This window comes from Corvus brachyrhynchos, unplaced genomic scaffold (assembly GCF_000691975.1).
Source record: "Corvus brachyrhynchos isolate BGI_N302 unplaced genomic scaffold, ASM69197v1 scaffold6, whole genome shotgun sequence".
Taxonomy (NCBI): domain Eukaryota; kingdom Metazoa; phylum Chordata; class Aves; order Passeriformes; family Corvidae; genus Corvus; species Corvus brachyrhynchos.
In genome coordinates this window covers 2,184,740-2,192,139 of record NW_008238632.1, presented here as the reverse complement: position 1 = coordinate 2,192,139, position 7,400 = coordinate 2,184,740, and the positions used below count along the sequence as shown (strand labels likewise).

General features: G+C 44.4%; 1 long non-coding RNA gene across 2 annotated transcripts in view; it reads left to right on the top strand.

Moving 5' to 3' along the window:
- LOC108447404 overlaps nucleotides 1-5,644 on the top strand; it is a 33,698-nt gene extending 28,054 nt beyond the window's left edge. The window contains exons 3-4 of one of the 2 annotated variants that reach the window (XR_001862952.1): nucleotides 2,234-2,269; nucleotides 3,858-5,644. This is a non-coding gene — a long non-coding RNA (uncharacterized LOC108447404). Of the gene's footprint in view, nucleotides 1-2,233 lie in introns of both variants that reach the window. The other variant, XR_001862951.1, reaches the window with a different exon arrangement.
- The last annotated feature ends 1,756 nt before the right edge of the window (nucleotides 5,645-7,400 follow it).

Genomic DNA, 7,400 nt, shown 5'->3' with positions numbered 1-7,400 from the left:
TTATCTCATTACTTTTTTCTTTTGCAGAAAAGAACTCCTTGGCCTACATTAAAAAAAAAAAATAGAACACATCCCTGGCAGCATCATTTTCAGTGCCTCATGCATTGCAGCTACCTGGTGCTGTCCCATCCAGGTGGACACTGGCACTGGCAGCCAAGTGTGAGGGCCACTCTGTGGTGATGAAGGTTTCTCTGGACCACTTCAAACTTCATCTACTCCACCACCTAATCTCTACCTCAGTGGCAGTGCAGGCCTTAGTAGCTTCCTTAGTAGCCAGCTGTCCCAAGGGAGCAGCAATGTCTTTGGCACAGGCTGGGTGATTTCCGGGTGCCTGCCCTGCCTAGTCTGAGGTGGGGGAGGGAGTCTCCTTTGAAGATCTACCAGTGCTGGTGGCTGCGCTCCCTTTTGGCCTCCAGACCAGGGTGTCAGCTACCACCTCGCTGTTCTGGACATCCCTATGACCCCCTGGGAGGGTAGGAGAAGTAGGGAGCCAGGTGGTCCCAGGTGGGTTATGGTGCTTCAGTGAGGCTCAGGTCATCTCCAGTTCTCCACCAAGGGAGGATGCATTACTGATGTGTGATCCCATTTGGCCAAAGGGCTCCCTTTGTGGGACCATTGTATCATCACCTATTGCCCCAAAACTGCCTGAGTGTTCCCCTCCAAGTGGCTGTCCAGTGATGGGGACCCCTGACCATCTGGCTGGAGTGGCTATGGAGTGCTGTGAATGTGGCATTTGTCTTGGAAGGGCTGCCTTCAGAGAGACGAGTGAACTGGAAGAGACTGGAAAAAGGAGAAGTTGGTGCAGAGGGAGAGGTGAGGAAGAAGCAGCCAAGAGGCCCACAGGAAACACTCGGAGGGGGAAAGAAAATGAAAAAAGGAAGAGATGAACAACAGAGAAATTATTTAAAGACACAGAGCCTTGGTGAGATTCAGAATAAAGAAATTAAAATAATTTTCCAAGGAATATTTGAGCAACAACCAATGTACCTTTCAGGCAGCACTCCTGTTTCCTTTACATGAATACAAGCACCCAAGCTGGCAAGGACTCCCTCTGTAAGCCCTGTCCCTGCTACCTGTCACCTCCAGTATGCTGTCTCATCTCTCAGGAACAGTGCCATTGTTCACATATTCTTGACTGTGCTGACAGCACTGGTAGATTTATCATGCACAGCTCTTTCCACAGCCTGTTTCGTGAAGGAGGCTTTGGCAGACACCTTGGCTTGTGTCCGGGGAAATGGAAGCACAACAGATGAAATGACTTGCTCGAGGTTATCTGGGAAGGCACTGGCAGAACCAAGACCAGAGCCCAGAGGTTCAGAATCCCTTTGACTGTCCATGGGGCCATAGTTACTGCTTTTAATTTATTTAATATCTCCAGAGTGCATACGAATGCGAATTTTGAGGTGCTCATATCTGCAGTGCCAGGATCTTTATTTAAAACATCTGCTTCAACATTTCCACTTTGAGCCAAAGAAAACATTCCTCTGCTTTGTAAGTACATTGTCAGCCAGACCTCTGAGCAGATACCTTACCAATATCCAGCAAACCTTGTTTTAAGTTGACCTGTTCTGAATAACATTCTCTAGTGCTAACTGCTGCTTCTCCCCAAACACACATCTTCCCCTGAGGCAAAAAAACCCCAACCAAACACAATAATAATAATAATAATAATAATAATTATTATTATTATTATTATTACTACTACTATTTTTATTTAGTTGGAGTATGTCATAAGGACTTCCCCTTCAGCAACCTCAAGAAGCCTTGCTGGCACCTGCTGGGGGATCTGCAGACTATTTACATTCCAGAGGAATTTGCTGGGAAAGTCCAGGACTCTCAGGGCTTTGAACACATCTGAGGAGAGACGCCTGATTGCTGTAACCCGAGATGGGGTTCTTTGCTCAAGTGTCTGAAGCCCTCGTCCACTTGCAAACCAGCTCTCTGCAAGTTCGACTGACTTGGTCTGTACCACGACCACCACCACCAACAAAGCAAGTGTGCAGGTGCTGGCCAGGCACATCTGGCTGAGTTTGCAAGGCTACATAGCCTGTGGTGAGAAACCTCAGGTTTGCTGTTTGTTTGCCACGTACTCAACACTGCTGTTATTATTTTACTGCCTGTAGCTGAGGTGCTTCACAGTCACAAATATCAAAGGGAAAGAAAATGTTTTATGGTTCTCCCCGACAATCCTGTTAACAGAATGTGTTACCAAAGCAAAATGATTTTCTTACAGGTATGGCCCCCATAATGAAGCAGAACAGACTCAAAGGTGAGTACCTTGGACCACAGGTCCTTTCAGTCCTGGAGGCTGCAAGGGCAGCTTCATCAGCTAGCTCACAGCTGACCTTTTGGCTACATGGGACATAGAGAAAATACCTTTTATTGTAAAAAACCCAAAAGACAGTAAAGGCCTAGCATCCAGGTGAATGTGTACTGCTCAGTTGCCTCTGGAGCTGGCTCAGAGATTCTCAGCATTGTGCAGAAAATTGCTTTTTGGTGCCATGCATGTGCCAGCAGCAGCCAGCCTGGATTCCTTCAGCCCTGACTGTGGAGCCAGAGTCATCATCACACCCAGCCCACTCACTCTACAACCCTTCTCCATGCTGAACTCTCACCTCCCTGCTCAAGAGAAGAGCCAGAGTGCCTCCCAGAGTGCTGGGGCTCTTCCTATTACCAGTTGATGTTTCCTAGAAAGACTAGAACTACCAGGTAGAGCATGGGTACAGCACAAACCACAGAAAAGTGCTGTGTGATCAAATACCTAAGCAAAGTCTTTTTTGCACATGCAGCAAAGCAAACACTGACTATAGGGGCATATGTGTGCTCACCCCGGAAAAGAGGTGGCTTTCTGTGGTAGCACACTGGGCAGAATGTATTCCCAAAGGCTGTGGCAAAAGAGGGAGGAGTGGACCTGGGGAGTTCTTATCCCCAGTCTGCTACCAGTGGATTACCCTGACACAGTTAACTTCTCTGTTTGCAGACCCACAGAAGACTAATGCCTCATGCTTTCTGTTCCCAGCACTGCCCTTTAGCCTGCATTTTGGGTATGCAGAGCAGAAGTGAAGGCATTAAACCCAGAGTCCATTTTCTGTCATGCAAAGGTGGATGACTGTCAAGGGCCATAGGTCTCTGACTTACCCTCCCAGCTGTGTTGGTTTAAGACATTACCTCCATCCTCCCTCTTTCTTTCCCCATGCACTGATGTCTGTGCCTCTGCTCAGCTGGCTTAACCTGTGTGCTGGCTTAACCTGTGCCAGGTGATAAAAGCTAATAAACCATCTGGGAACTGAGTCAACAGAGCAGTAAATACACATTTACACCTGCACACCTAGCAGGCACTGGTTCCTTAGCTTTGCTTGTCAGAGGCAAAAGGGTTCTCTGCACCTACATGTTGGCTACCCAGATTCATTCTGCCTTTCCCCAAGGGTGTAATAATTTCCCCCCTTTTCTTTTCTAACCATCAGGGTGAACAGTCATAGCCTTAGGAATGGTTCTTATCTCCCAATGCTGTGGTTGCCCTGTGGTCATAGACAATATAATTTCACGGGGCATTTGGAGTTTCATGTTGCCTTGCTGCGCTCCCCGGAAGTTTGTCACCCATTTCAGACTGGCACGGCACAGACCCATGAGTAACACTGCTCCCATGCATCTCTCTGTGTGCCAACAGAATGAACATCACTGGTCTTGACCTGGGATGGCAAGACTGAACCTGCTTAGAGCTGCAGAGATTTCAGGATACCAAAATAGCGATTTGTTTATATTATATAACTCCAACATAAACAGGCTTTGGCATAATGTTTTCATTTAAAACACTGCTGTATAGGAGAGCAAATATTATGATATTTTTTTCTTGGCAGAATCAGATCTGGAAAAGGGGTAAGAAGGACCATGCGTTTCTTAAAGAGTGAGCCTCCACAAAGCAGGAACCTGGAGAGTTCAAAGGCAAATCGCTTGGCACTGCAGAGCATCCTACACAATCACATCAGTTTTTGTGACTTTGCTGTGAGCCCACTGGGGAGAGATTGTGCTTTTGGCCTTGGGTAAATCACTGGCTGTGTCTCTAAATGCCATTTGTTTTTTGGGCTATGAAGTAATGACTTTGAAGGGAGGGAAAAAAACTTCTTGGACTTCCCCTTTGATATATCTATTCAGCTTGCCAATAAGCAGTGGAAGTTTGATGCTTCCTTTTATGTCTACAGTAGAGCCCAAAAGTACATGGTAAACTCCTCTTTCCACTGCAAACAAGTCACACAAAAATAACAGCATAATTGTGAGGGTGATTTCTCCTGGAGATACCTCAGAACGAAAGAGCATAACTCCCATGCATTTAACCTCCCACAAGGCTCAGTGTGAGCCACCAGCGACATTCTCTGTGTGGTCTGTCACACTGACAGAAAGGGCCAGGGGATTAATAACCTCATGTGAACTGGTAGAGGCCTTCTGCCTATGATACAGCCCTCTGAACACCCCCAAACTAAGAAGCAGCTGTATTTAAAGAGATCTTTAAAGTCTCACGTCTGGTAAAGTTCCCAGATTTCTTTATAAATGTTAAAATGAAATTTAAAAGCAGAATGAATATGTTTGGTTAAGTGAAAAACTGGATACATCATAATTTTGTAGTAATTCAGTATAGTAGTACTGTAATGAAGAATCAAAACAATTTCTTTTAAGACTCAGCATAGCAGATCTATGTAATCACAAATTCAATGACCCTCAGATTGACCCAAGCATAGAAGGTCCATGTAATCACAAATTCCATGACCTTCTGGTTGATACATTAACATAACTTGCATACTCTTTCATTTCTTGCAAGAAACAGACCAAGAAACGGAATGTTTTCTCTTGTTCCTTGTATAGAAAAAAATCTAAATTAAAGAAACTAAGAAAGGAGAATGTTCTTTTCTTCTTAGCACCCAAACCTCTTCCAAAAAGGAAGAAAAGAAGCCTTTGTTCTAAATATTTGTGCCAGTCCTTTCAGCTTGAGATGCAGATCTGTAGTTCTGCCTAATACTGAGAGCTTTTAGACAGCTTTACAAGAAGATGAAAACATAACCTCTGTTTCAGCACTTCTTTTGGAGATGGTCAGGGGTTTTTTCATGTTGAAATTTTGAAGTAAAATCACCACTTAAGGAGGAAAAGGCATTGCTTGTCTCATGAATTTCCCCATTACCATCATTTGAGGAATAATGTGCACAAAGTTTTAAGGACCTGTCAAGAACCACTTTCCCTTGAAAAGAATATTTTATAAACATGTTCCAGTTATAATCCATCTCAATAGTCTAAACACAAATGTGTTTTGATATGCTGATTGTATTTTCATGTAAGTCAAAAACTCTCCACAGCCTCTGCCTTGCAGATAAAATAAATTAAGGAAGGAACGTGTATATGTGTCTCTTGTGTGTGTGTGTGAGCATGTCTGAGATCCACTCTCAAAAATATATAAAATTGGTTTTGACTCAAAATTGCCTTTTACTCCAGCCACAGACATGACCACTATTGTCTTAAATAAACCACAAGCCATTTCTCCTACCACAGTGCAACTTCCATTTTTGGTGCCACCAGAAATGTGGTACTTTTCAGGCAAGGGAATGATCCCAAGAATTTCCCAGAGAATTCTGAGAGGAAATAAAAGGCGTCATAATGACCTTGTCCTTGTACTGTTCAGAGCTGTGATTACATCTTACTTGCTTTTGGACTTCTTTGCTTACTATCAGAGAATAAAAAGCTTTCCATGGTACTCATTATTAAAAGAAAACATACTTTTGAGTAATTTTTGGACTAGAATGATGTTTGTTCACTCAATCTTGAACCTTGTGCTTTCCATAAAAGTTTGTTGGAAATGTTCAGCTGGCCTGGAAATTTTCTTAGACAAAGCCAAGGTATTATTGCCACGTGTCTCGGGAACACTGGAATTACCCAGCTTTGTGGATGTCTGTGTAGTGTTGTTGAGCAACTGTGGGGGATCCCAAGTGTGTCCAGCTGGGACAACATGGGCATGAAACCACAGGTTTTGAAAGCAGCCTCCTCCCTTTGAAGACCACCAGGGGCAATATGTGATCTCTTCTCATTAATGTTTGTGTTTTGTGCCCCCAATAATCATATTAACAATGAATGCCAATGCCACTGTCAAGTGCTTCCAACCTTCTATGGGTGCATCACGCAGTTTTGACCTCTCCTGTATGTCCATGGATCGTGTTTGTGTGAAGTGGCAGCAGAGAGAGATTTGCAGCTCTGGGCAGATCAGTATCAGCCTGGCCCTGTCTCTGTGAACAGGGTCAGGAAACAGTGGCAGGGCTCAGGTCTTGGCTGCCCATTCAGTCTGCAGGCAGGGGTAAGGCAGGTGAGTTTGTTGTTACCCATGGTCTCAGTTAACAGGTATGAGCAGAACAGTCTGCCTCCAAAGTCACGGTATGTTTTGAGAACTGATGTTATGTTTAGTAATATCACAAGTTACATTTGATAGCAACATCACACAATGTATTAATAAAAGGCTATAAAAGTCTATAACCAAATCTCAGTAGCTTTGGGAAATAATTTTCCTAGATCTTTAAAAGTGATGAGTTGAAATACCTGTGTTATTACAAACAGGGGATTTATTAAAACAGATACCTGTGCTGTCTGTAGGGGTAAAGTGTAAAGTTTTTTTCAAGATAGGAGAATGAGTATATCAGCCTTTAGGTTTTGATGGTCTAAAAATGTACATCCATTATTTTAATTTGCTAAGGATGTGCATGAATATCAAGCTAGGCAGAGGTTAAAGCTCCAAGCTGAGGAGCTGAAGCAGTATCTGTTCTAGAGATGGGACATAGCTCTGACACCAGCAGTGGCTTCTGACTGCAAATTGCCAGAAGAAATTATTATTTTAGTCAAAGCTGTTTGTCAGAGCTAAATGTCATATGACTGGCCATAATCAAGGAGGGCAAATCCGTTTGAAGTGATGTTCACTACAGACCTAAGAGGTCTTGTAGTGATCTGATGCAATACTGTGTGTGCTGTGGAGGCGGAAGGAAAAAATACAAAATGTCAAACATTACTGAGCAGTTTTAATTTTGGTGGCTCCCAGAACCAGGTGGGGTTTCCGTGCATTTAGTCTCTCACTCCTGATTCTCTCTCTGTTTCCCCTGCAGTCATGCAGGCCCTGATGGTGCCTTTATGCTGAGCATCCCCTAGCCACAGGGCTACCTCCTTCTCTTTGTTTAGGGATGTCAGGTGAGCAGGCAGAAATAAACATGGAGCCCCCCGACCCCACAGTGGCCCCCATGGAGTGATGTCCAGTGGGTCAGACCCTGCCACCAACTGAGAGCAAGAAGGTGCTGACTCTTCCTGCCCTTTCCTGTCCACACACTGTCCTGGTGCTGAGTCCCATCCTGGCATGGCAGTGGGCTTCTGGCAGCTCTGAG